General features: G+C 45.7%; 1 protein-coding gene across 1 annotated transcript in view; it reads left to right on the top strand.

Moving 5' to 3' along the window:
* Window positions 1–19,790, top strand: part of KIF16B (kinesin family member 16B) — a 397,632-nt gene that overhangs the window by 365,988 nt on the left and 11,854 nt on the right. The gene's annotated exons all lie outside the window — the stretch shown is intronic.

Below are 19,790 nucleotides of genomic sequence, written 5' to 3'. Positions count from 1 at the left end.
TGTTGGAAAGATACGCTACGTATCGTTAGCGTTGGTGTCGCAGAAGGCGCAGTCTCGGTAATGACTGAAGTCACAAACGAATGCGTAACAGATGTTTACCTTCTGTCTTCTAAACGGTGCCTGGGCAGCGTGGCTCCCTGATCTGAAAGATATATTTAACGATGCAATTATCCTTCTAAGGGGGAAAAGTATTACACTAATTAAATATCATAGCTTAGCATTAAAGAATTCGGAACTTTTTTTTTTTTTAATTGCTGCAAAAAGACCTGCCTTGGTCTGCAGTTGTGATTACAGATGTAGGTTTAGGGCCAATTACTACTAGAGAATTTAAACCTAGAGATAAGGGCTAAACGCTTGGGAGATAATAATTAGCCAAAAATCTTTTTTTTTGTTGTTTTTCTTAAGTAGTCAAAGCTGTAAAGATTATCCCTTATTTGCTGAATAAACTAAATGTTTTTCTTCAGCTGACCAGAGAGTCTTACCTCCTGCCCTTCTGGGCCGAAGCCTGGGCCCATGGCAAGTACCCTCGTTAGAATCACACAGGATGTAATCATAACCTGGCGAGAAGAGATAGACATGTGTTAGTAAGAAGTAGAGAAATCAGAAGATACTTCAGTTCTGTGTTACTTTCCTGGGGCTACCATAACAAAAACACCACAAGGTGGGTGGATGGCTTTAAACAACAGAAAGGTATTGTCTCATGGTTCTGGAAGCCAGTAGTCTGAATTCAGGGTGTCTGCAGGTCCATGTTATCCCCGAAGGCCACAGGGAAAGAACCTTTCCTGTCTCTCTCAGCTTCTGGTAGCCCCAGGCGTTCCATGGCTTGTCACTGCAGCTTGTCATGTGGTGGTCTTTTACAGGGCATCACACAGATTGGATTAGAACTCACCCTAATCTGTGTTATAACCTGCTATAAACTCATATTAGCAATCAAATCTTCAAAGGCTCTATTTCCAAACAAGGTCACATTCACAAATGCCAGGGGTTAAGACTTCACCATATCTTTTGGGGGGACATAATTCAATCCATAACAGTTCCAAGGCTCATCCTATGTAATTATGGTTGAGTTCAGAGTCAAGTACTAGCTGGCTCTGGCTAAAGCCACCTATAAAATAAGGTGAGTCATTTTACCTCACCAGCCTCAATCTCATCTGAAAATGAAGCTGTTGCACTAGAAGGTCTCAAGGTTTCATCCTAGCCCGTGGTTATAGCAGAGGAATAAGCTATTTCAGTTGGGTCAATTAAGCCCCTGGTGTGTAAGATAGAAAGTACAACCTTCCAGCCTGACATAAAGGGCACTTAACACACGAGGTGATGTTGAAAAGCAAATGAAAAGTCTCATGTAAACTAATAATGGAATTCCCCTCTGGAATGAAATAAAACAGAAGATAGAGTCAGGATGACAAAATGGAGGCTATGTTAACTTGGACTAATTCACTTTCAAGTGCATCAAGTAATGAAGTAATGCTAAACAGACCCCTTTAGGCAATTCAGATTGATATACCATCAGCTTATATTTTTGTAGTCGTATGAACAAATCTAAGGAACTTACACAGAATTTCTCTGTAAGTAGTTTTAGCATTCCTTTCTGGGTCTTGCTTACACAATAAGGGCGTGTACCAAGGGTTTTTATAGTCACAAGTAGCATAGTAACCTTCGGCCTGGCTCCTACCCTAGAATTTGGTATTTCTGAGTTTAAAAGATTCAAATTCAGTGCTGATTCATTTAGACATGTGAATAGACAGTGATCAAGTCATGCTGGCTCCCGAGTGGCTGACACTAGAACATTCTCTGGCACATGATGTGGAGATGTTTGAGGATACATGAATAGGGCACCCACGCCACTCCTATTTACATTTTTAAGCAGAAAGAGCTAGTTCTGCTCAGCTGCCCCTGCCGAGCCACTGAGAGCTGTAGATGGCACGTGGTTGGGTGTGTAGTAGGAGCCCCCAGAAGGGCATGATTTCACAGCTTAGACTACCGCCATGAACTTGGAGGTGTAGGCTCACTCTGAGGAGCTGCTGCAGAGCTATAGTTCCTAGCCCCAGAGCTGAGCATTTTGGTGTTTAGTTCAACATTTAACGAAGAGATGTTTTTTGGACACATGTCTGCCAGCATAGGATCACATGCAGGCCCTGCCTCACTTGTCTCCTCACATGTTCTCTCTGAGATGTGTAGTTCTGTTGTGATGGAGCTCATTATCCCTCATATTTGGGGTCTACCCAGGCAAGACTGGTCCCCTAAAAGAGGACCCAGGTAACAATTCAAGCCTGACGTGGGAGGCAATATTCAGTTATGTCCTGCTTCAAACAGCAGTGTGAGAAGGAGGTTTTATAACATACTTCCTTTGGCAAATGCCTAAAGTGTTGCCTTGAGGTGTCGTCAGCTCAGAACTGGAAATTTCTGCCACACGAGACACTTATCCTCTTGGACATTGTTATTGGAAAGGTCTCTTCCTCCTCCTCCTTTTCCTGTTTTTCTCCTTCTCCTTCTTCCTCTGTAAGGTAATTTAGGTAAAAATAACTCCCTGGCAAAAGTAACTGCTTCAATTTTATTTAAATTATTGTGACAGGTAATTTATATGTTGGGAAAACTAATTAAAGACCATTAATCTAAGGAGACTCATTCTAGACAAATTCATCCTTGTATATTCCTTTTAAAGACAGGCTTTCTTTTATTTCTTTTGAAGGTGCTTTTTCTGATGATAATTCATTAGATGGAAAATGGTTCTGTGGTGCTCAAATTTGAATTTCATACATAGCAAATTATTTCCAAGTTGAAATAAATCCATCCTTTTTATTATAAATTTCTAAAGCACCCTATTTTCAGATTGATACTGCAGTAGTGCCTGGGAATGAGTTAGAGGCATGATGGTGGTATTGGCCAAGTTGTTATCGTCAGAATGATTCTTCATCTGAGGACCCAGTAGAGCCCTGTTACATTTTAGAACAGTGGAAGAGACAAGTAAGCAGACTCCTGAACCGAAGGGGTTCAAGCATGTGAGTTCATCCTTGTTACCTACAGATAACATTGTCATGCACTTACTGCTATGGAACTTCTGCTATTAGTCTCTGGCACTGTCTCCTAAGGTTAGCACATGCCTTTCTAGATGGTTCTCACAATTAGGCATCTCTTGTAAAGTGACTAAATGTAAAATATCCTTTCTTTGACTATATTCATTTGATACTCCTTTATTTGAAAAGTAAATAATGTGATTTTTTTCCCAAGGATTACTTCTTCAAAAACTGGCTTTTCTGTGGGAATTTGAGATTCATCGATTTGGTTTTGCCCTTTCTCTGTTGTTAGGATCTTCCCCAGTCAGAGAGAGAAAAATGTGTTTGCAAAAAGATCCACAAGCCTTCTCTCCTTGTTGATTGAAGATGGGTGTCTATGTCATCTAGTGCTGCTATAACAGGAATACCACAAGTGGATGGCTTTAACAAACAGAAGTTCACTCTCTCACAGACCAGTAGGCTAGAAGTCTGAATTCAGGGCATCAGCTCCAGGAGAAGGCTTTCTCTCTCTGTAGGCTCTGGAGGAAGGTCCTTGTCATCAATTTTCCCCTAGTCTATGAGCTTCTCAGGAGCGGGGACCCCAGGACCAAAGGACATGCTCTTCTTCTGGTGCTGCTTTCTTGGTATGAGGTCACTATGTCTCTCTACTTGCTTTTCTCTTTTATATCTCAAAAGAGATTGGCTTCAGGCACAATCTGAACTTGTAGATTTGAGTCCTGCCTCATTAACATAAGTGCCACTAAATCCCACCTCATTGACACAGAGACAGGATTTACAACACACAGGAAAATCATATCATGGAGGTGGTCATATTATACCAAGTCTCATCATGGACGTGATCACATCAGATGACAAAATGGTGGACAATCACACAGTGCTGGGAATTGGCCTGGCCAAGTTGGCACGCATTTTGGGGGGACACAGTTCAGTCCATAACAACAGGGGAAGTGCCCAGGTACACAATTGGAAATGCATAATGGAAAAACGCATCCCCCAAGGAGAAAAGCCCCAGAGGTTTAGACCTAAAGGGCTGTTTGGTACTATTAAGGTGGGTCGCCAGAAAAGGGAAACCTTTCTCCAAAATTTAAATCTAGAGAAAGACATGTGAACAAAAATGTTGTTAAGCATCTTCTCTGCTTGAATGCAGAATTATTTTCCTCGAAGTGCCACAAATCCTTCCACAGAGTTAACATTTGCAGAAGTGTTGGTGTCTTTCCAAGAGCATTCACACTTGGGCCTGAGAGTTTCTCACTCAAGAACAGCCTGAGGGTTCGCTCTTCCTGAGTCGCCTTCCAGGGAGGAAGAAGGAAAGAGGAAGGGGGGGGGCCTGCTTGAGATGCTTTCCAAAGTTAGCCAGGAATGTCTTGGAAGAGAAAATCACAGTAAACAATAATGATTTGTGGTGACTGAGTTTTTGAATATTTGCACTTGGTCAGTTTCCAAACTCTTGTAGCTTTTCTCCCAAAAACAGAAGCCGAAAGTCATGGAAAAGGAGGGGGTGGTCTGCTGTCATAAATGACTCTTCTCATGTGGCATCCTAAGCCCTAATTTTAATGAATGTGGTATGAAAAGTTGATGCACAGAAGCTGTGAGCCTTCTTTTACAGAGTAGCTTTAAAATACTGGCTAGTTGTCCTTTAAGGAGCCCTTTTTGGTTTAGTGGGTTGTGATACAAACAGTTAAGCACTGGGCTCCTAACAGAGATGTTGACAGTTCAAACTCACCCTGCAGCTCCACGGGAGAAAGACATGACATTCTGCTCTCGGGAAGATTACAGCCCAGAAAACCCTGTGGGACAGTTCTGCTCTGTCACATGGGGTCACAAGAATCAAAAATAACTCAACAGCACCTAACAACAGTTGTCCTTTCCAACTGCACATAAGGTCTGTTCGCATTCGTAGCGGGCTTTCAATGCCTTCTAACAAAAGAGCAATGGTCCCCATGGATCCTGGCCGGCGTAGACCTTTTTTAGTACTAACGAGCCCTTGCCAGAGGATACCAGTCTCCTTCAGGATCTGGAGCATGGATTGCTCTTGGTTGACTCCTCATTTGAAGAGCTCACTGTCTCTTGGGTTCACTGTCTGTTCCTGTTGCCTAGGTGTGCAGTTCTGACTGCCCCACCTGGCACACAGCCCCTTATTCGCAAATAGTTTATGCTAAACTGTGCCTTTTATACCTCGCTGGCCCCATTCTTACCTTGTACCCCTCGGAGCCTGGAGGAAGAGGGGGGAGAGCACAGTGAAGTGAACAACGTATTTGAAGTCATAGCAGTACCCACCACTGCGCCTGCGCTGAGGTTGGCGAAGGGTCAGACCAGCTTCTGGCCACTCTGAAACCCCTGACCACATGCTCAGTGTTGAGGGCCTAGTAGAGAGCATGCGCAGAGAACGTGTGAGTAAACTGTCTTCTCGTTCCTTGAGGTTAGAGGACAAGTCAGCTCATTATTGAGACCCTACCACTCATTCATCGTTCAGTCATTCAACAAATGTGAGCAGACATCTGCTACACCTGGCATTGGGCCACGTGCGAGACATGATTAACCTGGGAGGGTTGGAGGTGGCTCTGAGCAATCGAGTAGAGATGAGTGCTTACGGTGCAGAGCAGTTGCTCCAAATTGAGGGGAGTGTGCACAACAGAAAAAAACTGCCATAGCTCTGACATGGAGAGAACAACAGTGTGATGGGTTGCAGAGGGAAACAGAGGTTAGCTAAACAGCTCTTGAACGTTCCTCCCAGAATTTTGTAAATGGGATAATATGTATTCCCGCAGGGAAAGAGACAGGAACACACGGTGGCTAGGGCTACTCCTATAAAATCACATGTGATAGGGAGAAACACACACAAGAAAAACCAGTTGTTGTGACTTGATTCTGACTCATAGCAACCTCATGTGTTGCCAAGTAGAACTGCGTTCCATAGGGTTTTCATGGCTGTGACCTTTCAGAAGTAGATCACCAGCCCTTCTTCCGAGGTGGACTCAAACCTCCAACCTTCTGGTTAGTAGCTGAACACGTAACCATTTACACCACCCCAGGACTCCTAATAGGGAGAAAAGAGTTTCTTCATTACATATTAACAACAAGGGACAAGCTCCGGAACCCAGAGTGCTATCCAGGCTGTCTGGAGGCTGGTCTTCTCTGCTCTTGTACTTGGACATTTGCGGTTTTGAGATTTCACAGGCTCTTGCAGTGAAGAAGCATAGTACCTACATATTTAAGTCTGGGATTATTCAAAAGTGGTTGCAGCAGTACATCAACAGGGAACTGCCAGAAATTCAAGCTGGATTCAGGAAGGACGTGGAACCCGGGAAATCACTGCTGATTTCAAATGAATCCTGGCTGAAAGTAGAGAGTACCGGAAGGATGTTTACCTGTGTTTTATTGACTATGCAAAGGCATTCACCTGTGTGGCTCATAACAAATTATGGCTAACATTGTGAAGAATGGGAATTCCAGAACACTTAATTGTGCTCATGAGGAACCTGTACATAGACCAAGAGGCAGTCGTTCCAACAGAACACAGGGATACTGCTGATTGGCCACTCACAGCAGATCCCATCATGAGGGTGATCACATATAAACACTGAAAATTATGGCCCAGCCAAGTTGACACACAATCTTAACCATCACACTTGGTAAAGCAGAGGGTCAGTGAAAAAGGAAGACCCTCAACGAGATGGATTGACACAGTGGCTACAACAGTGGACTCGATCATAACAGCGATTGTGAGGATGGCGCAGGACCAGCGGTGTTTTGTTCTGTTGTACATAGGGTCACTATGAGTCAGAACCGACTCGACAGCACTTAACAACAAGCCTGGAAATGCCACTACCTGAGACACTCTCTACCTTCTGGCCCTGAACAAAACCACACCAGCCTCCCCCATAAGAGAAAAAATTGTTTGATTTTCTTTAGATTAAACAGGAAAGCCTATAAACTGATGTTACTATGACTTGTATGGGTGGAGCCACCAGAAATGAGTTGTCCAACCCATCCCTTGGATGTTCCAAGAAGCCTCTTGGCCGAAATAGGAAAAAAGCCTCTTAGCCACCCTGAGAACATGGTTCAGTGAAGTGCGGCAGTCTACTGATCGGGTAGCTTGTAGACAGATGCCCTAACCCGGCGCATCCAAACTGTGTCAGCATGGTCCAGTTTATATGAATTCGGTGCTGTCGCTCGAAATGACAATTGTTCTGCATGCGCCAGTTCACTAGGCCATTTAGTGCACTACCTTCTCTGCTTGATGCAAGCAGAAGAGTTATCCTTGGTTCCTACCAATAACAATGCCATTAAAAGGGGAAAGACTGCCATTGGTTAAGGCTGCAGCCAGTAATGCCCATTGCCTTTCAGTCGATTCCAAATCATAACAACCCTGTAGGACAGAGTAGAACTGCTCCACAGGGTTTCCAAGGAGTGGCTAATGGATTCGAACTGCCAACCTTGTGGTTAGCAACTGAGCTCTTAATCACTGTGCCATGAGGGCTCCACTAATAGCTGCCCACAAAAACAAGAGATCCCAGGAGACCAGGCCCCAGCTCAGGTGAGGAGAAGGGACAGAAGGAGTGCAAGGTGGTGGTTGTGCTCAGGCTGACAGGGAGGGGTCCTCCACTGGGTAACAACACATGTCTCTCGCAGTTTGCCTCCTGCTCCTCCCTTCTCTTTGAGGCTGAGGTGCCCCACAGCTATTCTGGTTCAAAGGCCTCTTTTGTCAGAATCAGAGGGCCTAAGTGCGTGCTGAAGCAAGACTTTGTTTCCGTGGAGGTTGGGACCCTTCAAAGGCAGTGTCTCTGAGTAACTCTTGGCCAGGGACAAATCTACTGAAGTTAAAAGTCAGAGGAAAGAGGAGGTTGGCCCTTGAAGGCTCCCCAGCTGTCTGGGATGCTTTTTGGTTTGGACACCAGGTGAAGGCAGCATCCTGGGACCCTGCAGTGCCCCGCCCAAATGCCATGCCCTGTCCGTGCACCCCTTCTCAGTGAGCTGGTGGTGCTCCTGTTAGTCTTGGAGAATCGAGGGGGAGCAGGAGCTCATTCAGTGTTCCAGAAAACCACAAACATATTCTGCCACAAGCAACCAAGCCTCTCGTTGCATTCTTTTTTTTTTAATTGTAGCAAATATACATAACAAAACATTTGCCGTTTCAACATTTTTTTGCATGTACAATTCAGTGACTTTAATCACATTCGTCGCACTGTGCAATCATCCCCACTGTCCCTTTCCAGACTGTCATCACCCACAACAGAAAGCAGGCTTCATCATGTAGAAGGAAAAGTCTCCATCTATTTCAGCATCTATTCTCCGTCTAACCTGTCTTACTCCACTGTGGATGAGGAATAGGTTACAATCCACACCGACCCCAAAGAGCACACCTTTAAGATAGTTTTAAAACTTCCTGAAAGACCACGTCCCTCAGCACTGCTGGAGCAGAGGGGTCATTGTTTTGTGTGTGTTTTCCTGGGTTTATGCCAGTAGAGATGAAAACCTTCACACTGCATTGTGGGACATTCTACCACCTTCCAGCAAATCCAAAGGTCACATACAGAACAGCATCACCTCTGGCGGGAGAGGAAAAGACGTTAGAGCTAGAAGGAGCCTAGCAGACAATCTGGATCCAGGATGGCAAATTCAGGTCCGTTCAGTTGCTGACAGACAATACTGATGTTAACAGGGAGGGCTCGCACCTCCAAAGGGAACTCAGGTTTTATCGTGAGAACAGGAACACTGGGCAGGTTGGACCTCTCACCTCCTCAGGTGGGATTCAGCCCATGGTGGCCGATGTGCACTTTCTGATTGGAAATGGGCTGTTGATTCTACTAAAAGTAAAACAGCTTGAAAGAAATTCTGATGTACCCAAGTCACAGGGCCATTTGGGATCGTGTTAACTTCTGGCCCCTGCCACTGCCCAGACTACAGGAAGCCCTGAATGTATCAGCCAGGATCAAGTCAGGAGATAGAAATCACACCAGTCATTTTCACAAAAATAGAGAATCCAAAATAATTTTAGTTAACTGAAAAGGTAGGAAAAAAAAAAAAAAAAAACCTTTTTAGGTATGAAGGAGGCAGTAACTACAGGAGGCAGCTACCACCCTTAGGGTTAGGGGAGCATGGGAAGGAGGTTGGAATTATTAATATGTAGAAGCATGGAGGAAAGCCCCCACAGAGCTGAGATCAGACCCCCAAGGAGGGGCACTGGCAACTGGGGCTGGGATTTCTTTTTATTTTTTTTAAATTGTACTTTACATGAAGGTTTACAGAGCAAACTAGTTTCTCAATAAACAATACACATCTTGTTTTATGACATTGGTTGCCTACCCCATGACATGTCAGCACTCTCCCATACTCGAACTTGGGTTCCCCATTACCAGTTTCCCTCTTCCCTTCTGCCTTCTTGTTCTTGCCCCTGGGCTGGTGTGCCCATTTAGTCTCATTTTGTTTTATGAGCCTGTCTAGTCTTTGGCTGAGGGTGAACCTCAGGAGTAACTTCATTACTGAGCTAAAACGGTGCCTGGGGACCATACTCCCGGGATTTCTCCAGTCTCTGTCAGAACAGTAAGCCTTAGTCCTTTTTTTTTTTTTTTTTCCTCTTGTGAGTTAGAATTTTGTTCTACATTCTTCTCCAGCTCTGTCCAGGACCCTCTGTTGTGACCCCTGTCAGAGCAGTTGGTGGTGGTAGCCGGGCACCATCTAGTTGTGCTGGACTTGGTCTGGTAGAGGCTGTGGTAGTTGTAGTCCATTAGACCTTTGCACTAATCTTTCCCTTGTGTCTTTGGTTTTCTTCATTCTCCTTTGGTCCAGATGGAATGAGACCAGTGGAGTATCTTAGATGGCTGCTCATGAGCTTTTAAGATCCCAGACAGTACTCACCAAAGTAGAATGTGGAACATTTTCTTTATAAACTGTTATGCCAATTGAGCTAGATGTTCCCGAGACCATGGTCCCCACAGCCCTCAGCCTGGTAATATTGTCCCTCAGGGAGTTTGAATGTGTCTATGGAGCTTCCATGACTTTATGGGACTGGTGTTTCTGAGGTGAGGTGAGGGGTCCGGACTATGGGCCTGGGACTCAGGCCCCTGAGGAGGGGACATGGCAGCTGGGGCTGGCATCTCTAAGGGCCAGGGCACAATGAGGCTTGTTCACAACTGTTGGGAAAACTGCAAACTGGATTCTGCTACTGGAAAGATCTGCCACTGCAGGGGAGAAGAAGTGAGGCTAAATCAATGCTGACAGAAGAGGAAATACTCAGGAATAGGAAGCAGACAGGAAGTGTTGCTTGAATGATGCTCACAGGAACAGGAAAAAAACAAAAGGAGCAAGTCCCTTCTCCCTCCTTCCTTCTCCCCCTCTAGTGCCTCCTGTTATGGATTAAGTTGTGCCCCCTAAAAAGGTATGTTGAAGTCCTAACCCCTGTACCTGTGAACGTGACCTTGTTTGAAAGTAGGTTCGTTCTCTGACGATGTTATCAGTTAACGGGGGCAGAAAAGGCGGCTGCTGTAGACTCAGCTGCAGCTCGTGGCAGCCCCACGGGCGTCGGGGTAGAGCTGTGCTCCGTGGGGTTTCCGGCCCCACGGGCGTCGGGGTAGAGCTGTGCTCCGTGGGGTTTCCGGCCCCACGGGCGTCGGGGTAGAGCTGTGCTCCGTGGGGTTTCCGGCCCCACGGGCGTCGGGGTAGAGCTGTGCTCCGTGGGGTTTCCGGCCCCACGGGCGTCGGGGTAGAGCTGTGCTCCGTGGGGTTTCCGGCCCCACGGGCGTCGGGGTAGAGCTGTGCTCCGTGGGGTTTCCGGCCCCACGGGCGTCGGGGTAGAGCTGTGCTCCGTGGGGTTTCCGGCCCCACGGGCGTCGGGGTAGAGCTGTGCTCCGTGGGGTTTCCGGCCCCACGTGTGTCGGGGTAGAGCTGTGCTCCGTGGGGTTTCCAGTGGCTGATTCTTTTGTAGATCACTAGGCCCTTCTTTTGAGTCTACCTATGAGTAGACGCAAACCTCCAGTCTCTCAGTTAGCAGTCAATTGTATTAACCGTTTGTACCACTCAGGGACTCACTACCAGAGTAGGGTGGGTCCTAATCGTTCTGAGTGATATTTTATAAAAGGGGAGAAGAGATATGGAGACAGAGTCACACACATGGGGAAGGTGCCATGTGAAGATACATTGACAAGCCAAGGAACACCAAGAGACTCCTGGGGCTACCAGAAGCTGGAAGAGACAAGAAAGTATTTTCCCCCAGAGCAGACAGAGCATGGTCTTGCCAACATCCTGAATTTGGACTTCAAGGCAGAGCTGTGAGACAGTAAATTTCTGTTCTCTAAAGCCACCCACTTTGTGGTATTTTGATACAGCACCACTAAAACACTCCCACTAGCAGAGCCTAACAGGAAGAAGCTGGCAAAAACAGAAATAAGGTTTTGCAGAGTCCTAGCCCTTATAAGTCAGGGCTCTCCAGAGAAACAGAACCAACAGGAGATCCAAAAGAAATTTATTTTAAGGAACTAGCTCATATGATTGTGGGGGCTGACCAGTCCAAACTCAGTAGACTGGGTCATCTGGCTGCAACCTCGGCAGGAGTTGACACTGTGATCCTGAGGCAGGATTCCTTCTTCCCCAGGAAACCTCTGTTTGCTCTGAAGGCCTTCTACTGATTAGATGAGCACTACTCACACTATTGAGGGTAATCTCCTTGCTTAAAGTCAACTGATGGTACATGTTAATGACATCTACAAAATATCTTCACAGCAACACCTAGACCAATGTTTGAGTAAATAACTGGGTACCATAGCCTAGCCAAATTGACACATAGAGTGACCATCACACAGCTCCAACATCTAAACTGAGAGGTAAGTGCTCACTAACTGGGGTGCTGAGTCCTTGCTTCAGTTGAACACTGGACGTAACCCTCATTAGCTCTCCATCACCTACAGGAGACAAACCTGGAAGCTGTGCACCACCCCCTCCCCCCGCCCCAGCCCTTCACTGGGCATCACTAAGGTAATGTCCCTGCCAATCACTGGACAGGGGGACACCCTAGCCTGGGAGTTAATCTACATGACCTCTGCCTTCTGCGCAGACTCGTGGTGCCTGAGCAGCGCAGCGCCTATCCCATTGAGAAGCAATACTGTGAGCATCTCCTGCCTCCATGGACTTTGCCACAGCATACTTTTCCTGAGAAGGTAAGAACTGTTCAAAGAAAGCTTTAAATAGGTAAGGAAACAAAGCTTCCTAAGACACCCACTTTTGGGCCAAACAATAGCTCTTGGGGTTTTTTTTTTTTTTTTTTTTTTTCCTCCCCTTACCTTATCAAGAAAGTTGCTGTGGTAACTAAGAAAATGGATTTGGAAGCATTCAGTCTAATTCCAAGGCTGTGTAAGGCACAGCTACAGTCAGTTTAGGTCCTCCGGGAATAAGAGGATATTTCCACAGTGTCAGGCAGGGCAAGAGGCTTCATGGGCAAGAGCTTGGGGATCAAGTTCAAAAGCTGTTGATCAAGTGCAGTGGTTTCTTGTCTCACTGGCTACGATGCCCTTTTGAGTTCCTCTTGGAATTGCCTCTGTTCCCCATGGGCTCCACTGAAGGCAGGCAGATCCCTCTCTTCTGCCTGAATGATTTGAAGTCCTACATACCCGAGAAATTAGTTCTCTGTATTTATCCCATAGAGGCAAGATCAGTCATCACATTCCTGGCCCTGGGCTGCAACATAGACCATCAGAGACTTGACACAGGACTGTTTTCCTGGCTGTTTTGAACTTGGCAATAGCTATTTCCTGAAGACAATTAGTACCCAATCAGTAAAGATGCAGGAGGCATAGTCTTGGTCTTGTTTTTCCCATTCTTTGATCGTTCTTTCTGCATGACCACTTTTCTAATAGGCCAGTCCTGCTAAACCATGGATTCCAAGAGGTTTCTTCCCATTTGAGCTTTTCTTCATACTCATTCCAGAGGTAGATCAAAGGGGAGTGGGGAAATGGAGCTGTAGAGGAGAGGTATGTAGGTATCTTAGTTATCTAGTGCTGCTGTAACAGAAATACCACAAGTGAGTGGCTTTAACAAAGAAGAAATTAATTTTCTCAAAGGAGGCTTCTTGTTAGGTGCCATCGAGTCGGTTCTAACTCACAGCAACCCTATGAAAAACAGAACGAAACATTGCCTGATACTGCTGTACCCTCATAGTCATTGCTATGTTTGAACCCATTGTTGCTGCCACAGTGTCAAGCCATCTCGTCAAGGGTCTTCCTCTTTTTTGCTGACCCTCTACTAAGCTTGACATCTTTCTCCAGGACTGGTCCCTCTTGCTAATGTGTCTGTGGGTGCAGTGGGTTACTTAATGTGGCTCTTTGAGCCATGCATGGCCTTGTAACTCCCACAATGATTGAGTGGGACTATGCAGATAAGGTGTTTGTGGCCCACCAAGGGGATTGGAGGGTCTGCTGATAATGCAAATAAGGTGCGTGGAATCCTTGCAGAGGTGGGACCATACATATAAGGTGTATAGAACTCTAACGGGGATTAGTCAATGTTGCCATCCCACTAGGCTTAAAAGAGAACCAATCTCAGAGTAGAGGGGGGACCTCAGTACCACCAAGAAAGAAGAGCCAGGAGTGGAGCATGTCATTTGAACCTGGGGTCCCTGCACTGAGAACCTCCTAGAACCAGGAGCCAGAGAGCTGTAACACCAGAGATGGCACAAGATGGCAAGATGCGATGGCAGCAGAAACAGGAGACTGATGTGAGCTTCCCAGCCCACAGAGAAAGGTGGCTACAGTTGGCATGCCAACCTCGGAGCAAGAAAGCTGAGTGCCTTCAGGCAGGAAGTTTACTTATGGAGGGTACTTCTGGGCACTTGATGGAGCTAAGTTTGCCAACCCACAAGACAAGAGAGCCAAGAGCCTTTGGGCTGAGGCCTCCTGGCAGAATGGGGTGCCTCCAAGTACTTACTGGTAGAGCTAAAGAGCTTTGTAACACTTTCCCGAACAGGGTAGGAGCTGAGGGGCTGAGAGGCCAAGGGCCAGAGAGAAGCCTGCCTGTGAGCACTGCTGAGAAGCTGTCCTGATCAAATAGCTGTATCCTGAGTCATTCCTGATCCTGAATTTTAACCTGTTACTTCCCTTATACACCCCTTAATTGTCAGTATTGTCTGTGAGTTCTGTGTGGCTATCACAACAAATTATTGAACCCAGCAGAGAGGTACAGAGTGCCATGGTAGGGATGGCTGGTGTGAGAGTTGGTAGGAAGGTTGGAGGGTGGAGGTATGTTTAACTGCCACCTCATAGGAATCAGCCTTGTGCTGATGTTGATGTTCATTCTTTCCTCCCTTCGTGAAGTTAGAGGAGGTCAGATGCCTCACCATGCCATTTTTACATGTCCAAAGTATATAAGATGATGTCTCATCATCCTCACTTCTAAGGAGCATTCTGGCTGTACTTCTTCCAAGACAGATTTGTTCATTCTTCTGGAAGTCCATGGTGTATTCAATATTCTTTGCCAACACCATAAATCAAAGGCATCAATTCTTCTTCAGTCCTTCTTATTCGTTGTCCAGCTTTCGCATACATAGGAGGCAATTGAAAATACCATGGCTTGGGCCAGGTGCACCTTAGTCCTCAAAGTGAGATTTTTGCTTTTTAACACTTTAAAGAGGTCTTTTGCAGCAGATTTGTCCAATGCAATACATCATTTGATTTCTTGACTGCTGCTACCATGGGCATTAATTGTGGATCCAAGTAAAATGAAATCCTTGACAACTTCAATCTTTTTCTCTATTTATCATGATGTGACTTATTGGTCCAGTTGTGAGGATTTTTGTTTTCTTTATGTTGACGTATAATCCATAGTGAAGGCTGTGGTGTTTGATCTTCATCAGTAATGCTTCGAGTCGTCTTCACTTTCAGCAAGGTTACCCACTGCCATCGAGTGGATTCCGACTCATAGCGACCCTCTAGGACAGAGTAGAACTGCCCCGTAAAGTTTCCAAGGAGCGCCTGGTGGATTCGAACTGCCGACCTCTTGGTTAGCAGCTGTAGCACTTAACCGCTACGCCACTAGGGTTTCCATTCAGCAAGGTTAGGAGGCTAGAAGTCCGAATTCAGGGTGCTGGCTCTAGGGGAAGGTTTTCTCTCTCTGTCGGCTCTGGGGGAGGGTCCTTGTCTCTTTTAACCTTGTACTCCATTCCATGGTGATCATGTGGCATGGCATCTGTCTTCCCCCATCTCTGCTTGCTTTATTGGTTGCTTGTTCAAGCTCCTCTTTTATACCTCAAAAGAGGTTGACTTAAGATACACTCTACACTAATACTGCCTCATTAACATAAAGAAAATCCATTTCCAAGTGGAATTTCAACCACAGGTATAGAGGTTAAGATTTACAACACATATTTTGAGTGGACACAATTCCATCCATAACAGTAGGAAAAGAGTTCTGAAAGCAAACTGGCCAAAGATTTCAGGATCCACAAGAAATATATTGTAGAAAAGGCTCTTGGCTCTTGGATTCAGACTTATCTAAATGCTATAATAAAATCTTCTGCAAGTGAAATGACTAGCCAGTGCTTCAGTATTTGACTCCACCAGCCAACCCACAGTGGCTGGGCTGGTGTGTGTCTATCTTTTTCTTGAAAGGGATGCTGTCCAGGAAGCTCAAAGAGCTTCACTGATTTTCCTTAAAGTTGCTGATATCGATGATGGACATTCAGCCCGTCAGTGTGGGGGATGACAAGTGGTTGAGAGTACTTCTAATCACAAGGAAACTTCATCTTGTTTACAGTGGAGGTACTAAGGTACTGTCGGTTCTAACAGTCTCTCTCAGCCATTTGAAAATACACAGAGTTTACCAAAGGAGACAGTAGCACCACTAACGTTGGTGTCACCCAGTGCAGTGACTCATGGTGTCACCCTCCAAAATAGTAATATTTTTCATACTGATGTTACTCATCAAGGAGACCTGGGGACACAATGGTTAAAGCACTTGGCTGCTAACCAGAATGTCGGTACCTCAAACTCACTAGCCATTCCACGGGAGAATGATGTGGTAGTCTGCTTCCATAAAGATTTACAGCCTCAGAAACCCTGTGGGGGCAGTTCTACTCTGTCCTATAGTCACTATGAGTCGAAATCAACTCAGCAGCAGTGGGTGAGTTACTCATAAATTGTAACTCCTGTCTATCTCTCCTTCTTTTCCTTTAATTACTACTTCGTTATCAAAAAAGTTATTGATAAAAAACTCAGCAGCAGTGGGTGAGTTACTCATAAATTGTAACTCCTGTCTATCTCTCCTTCTTTTCCTTTAATTACTACTTCGTTATCAAAAAAGTTATTGATACAGGTTCACAAATACTAATTACCACAATATTGTGTCTAAAACACTAGAAATTTTGACAAAATCAGCGATTATAAAAATACTGGAGTCAATGAAAACAACAACGCGTGCTTGTAGCTGGTACAGATGAAACCACATGATTTGAAGTGTCATTGTAATTGGTTAATAATAACAGCTCTGACCAGAACACATTAGAGGGTTCAAAAAGTATGTTAGGATAGAGTTTTGGCCTTGTAGGTGTATTGATACATGTAAGCTGGACTCACGAGAAATGTTTTTCTTGTTATAACTAACTACAGGGATTTTTTATAGTCATTTTGGTGTCACCCCCACCAGTGTCACTCGGTATAGTACACGCCCCCTAGTGATGCCACTGTGAGAAGACAAGTGAACACCAAGACTACAAAATAAGGGGAACTTATTGAAGATGAGGTTTTCTGAATGCGAAGTCTAAGTGTCTTGTCTTCCTCATGACTAATTTCCGAAAAATACAGTAAACGTATTCTAAGCGATCATATTAGCTAGCCATCACCCACTTGGTAAACAGAGAAATCACAAAATACAGATAACTCAGAAAATGTGTTCAAGCATTAAGATTCACCTTCCTCCTCCATTTAACCAAGGTCCCTAATACAGAACCTAATTTGAGTTGTGCCTCTTTTCTCTGAGCTGGATGAGATGTCTTAGAAAAACCAGGAGGCCACCCAGAATGTCCTGATGCACCATCTTTGCACCCAGTATTAAGGAGTTATGAACAGTGGGGTGCATCTTTTGAAGCTTAGGGGAAAGACTGCTTCCTGAAACCCCCATGAGATCCTAAAGGAAATCCGAAGGCAGAGACAGGCTTAGTGTGAATCTAAGGTTCAACCTCTCCCCTGCAGAAGCTCCTTCCAAGGTCACCTTTGTTCTCCTATGAAGACTGCAAAGATGAAAGGAGGAAAAGGCAGCCCCAGCCACTCATAGAGTAGGCATGGGGGGACTTCTGCTCCAGCCTGGGGATCACTTTCCACACCTGATGATGGTCCCAGTGTAAGGCAGAGGGAGAGAGCTTGCATTTGGGAAGAGGAAGAGGTAGGGGGTGGTGAAATTTCTCAATAAGACAGTCCCTACAAAGGAAGAGACGGGGGTGATGACATTCCTCAATAAGATGGTCCCTACATAGTTAAACTTTAAGCCAATGAAATGATCCTCACCGGAGTCCTTAACTTGATAAAGTCCCTAGCTTGATAAGGTCCCTAACTTGGTAATTAAACCTTAAGCCAAGGAAATACCCTCTATAGGGGTTCCTGTCTTGGCTGTTAAATGTTAACAGGGAGAGATGAGAGACAAAAAGGGTATAAAACCCAGAGAAAACGACTATAGGGGCACTCAGATTCTTTCTCTACCTGAGTAGCCCACTTCATGCTTCACAGTCAAATGTAATTTCACTACAAACCCTCTGTTGCTAATAAACTTCTGCTCGCTTGGCACTATTTGTCTCAGTGTTTGAATTCTTTCCTACACGGAAGACAAAAACCGAGGCCATTCTCTGGTAACACCAGGACTGCAAGTGGGACTAGCTGACACCCTCCATTACCTCCACATCAGCTGATGGTGGGAAGGTGGGGAGAAGAAAGGATCTAACTGAGCTGGACTGACCACCACCATAGGCTATGGGGATTGGAGCAAGGAAAGCCAAAGAGCTAGTATTCTCCCAGAGTCTCCGAGTGGTGCAAACGTTTAAGTGCTCAGCTGATAACTGAAAGGTTAGAGGTTCAGTTCCACCCAGAGGCAGCTCAGAAGAAAGGCCTGGCAATTTACATCTGAAAAATCAGCAATAGAAAGCTGTATGGAGCATAGATCTACTCTGACAAAGTGGGATCTCCATGAGTCAGTGTCTACTAGATGGCAACTGCTTTTAGTCCTCTCCCAGGCTCACCCTTAGGAAACAAGCCCTGCCTCCAGGATGTGGCTTTTCCAGCACCAAGTTGTCCTGCTGAGGAAAGCCTGAATGTCTTCCTCTTCTCTCTACAGAAGATGATGCTACATTGTTGTCTTATGCAGAGGTGATCAAAGAAAATGCAGCAAAAGAAAGTGGGGATAAGTGTTCTAGAACTAGGTCAAACAATAAATTATAATTATTATTTAATATAAGTACTGTAAGATTCCACTTGTATGACAGTCTTGGAAAGGCAAAACAATACGGACAGAAAACAGATCTGTGGTTGCCGAGGGATGACGGGGAGGAGGGGGAGGGGCTATCTACAAAGGGGCAGCACGAGGGATGTTTTATATCTTGAGCTTTCGACTGCAGGGTAGAGGGGGCACTTACGCAACTGCCCCTGTTTGTCAGAACTCACACAGCTGTAACCTGAGAAGGGCGACTTCTACTGCCTGTAAGCTATGCCTCATACGCATTCAGTAATTCATTCTGTAAAGCCTGTGGACTGACCGCCTCTATTCCAGCCACACCCATTTCTTTTTCCATTATATTCGAAACAGCTAGCACAGTCCTGTGGGGAAAAAGAAAACCTTCAGCTTCCCAAGTCGCTTGTGAACTCAGACCTCAGGGCCTGACTAACTTCTGGACACTGATTTCTTTGCAAATCTGTCTCCTGCTGCCTGGTGAGCACCCAGACCGGGACTACTGCATTCATTCATCTCTGCAGCCCTACCACCCAATAGAGTGCCCAGCATACAGGGGGTGCTCAGTAAATGTGGGTGGGATTGATGACAGGGAAGGTGGCTCACCCAAATGCCAGCTCCTGAGCCCTCCACCCCCTCCGCCACCACATTCCACTCCCTCCTGCACCCTCTTCCCCTCTCCTATCCTGCCCCTCCCCAAACCCTCCCTGTGAGTTTCCACCATCTGAAGGACAGCATGATTCTTACAGGAAGAGTATTCAGAGGTGTTTCTTCCCAGTCAGTACTACAGAATTCTAGGAAAGTTTCCCAGTGGTGGGGATGCAGTAACTTGTCCTGGAAACACAAGAAGGGACTCACAAACAGGGTAACAGTGAGCTCTCTGGCACATCGAGGTGCATGAGTGCAGGGGTGGAGACAGTGGTAGCTTGGTGTGTGAGGGAACAGCAAGTGGCCCAGTGTGGGGTGAAGGGGAAGGTAAAAGCTCAGGTTGCTAGGGCCACGTTAGAAAAGCTCCAGTGTCAAGATTAGGGGGTTAGACTCCAACTTGACCACATCTGGAAGTGCCATGACATTTAGCACATTACCTGGAAGCATCTGTTTTCCTGTCTGACTCCCTCCTTGGTGGTAATTTCTGGGACAGTAGGATCCCATCCTTCTTGTTTACTGTTGGTCCCACGAGTTCAGTAGTTACTGCATTAAATTGAGGTATGTGTGGTGGAGTGGGTAGTGATGACTAAATTAATCCAGAAAGTTCCCTCAGGCTGCCCCTTGGAAAAAAGATTGGAGGGGCCAAAGTGGAGAAGAGAGAATTGTTAGGGACCTTAATCGTGCAGCCTCTGCAAGGATAGGAAGACAGGGTGG

Source organism: Elephas maximus, chromosome 25 (assembly GCF_024166365.1).
Source record: "Elephas maximus indicus isolate mEleMax1 chromosome 25, mEleMax1 primary haplotype, whole genome shotgun sequence".
In the NCBI taxonomy this organism is placed as follows: domain Eukaryota; kingdom Metazoa; phylum Chordata; class Mammalia; order Proboscidea; family Elephantidae; genus Elephas; species Elephas maximus.
Note: the sequence above shows the minus strand (reverse complement) of the source record. Positions and strands in the feature narration are given on the sequence as shown.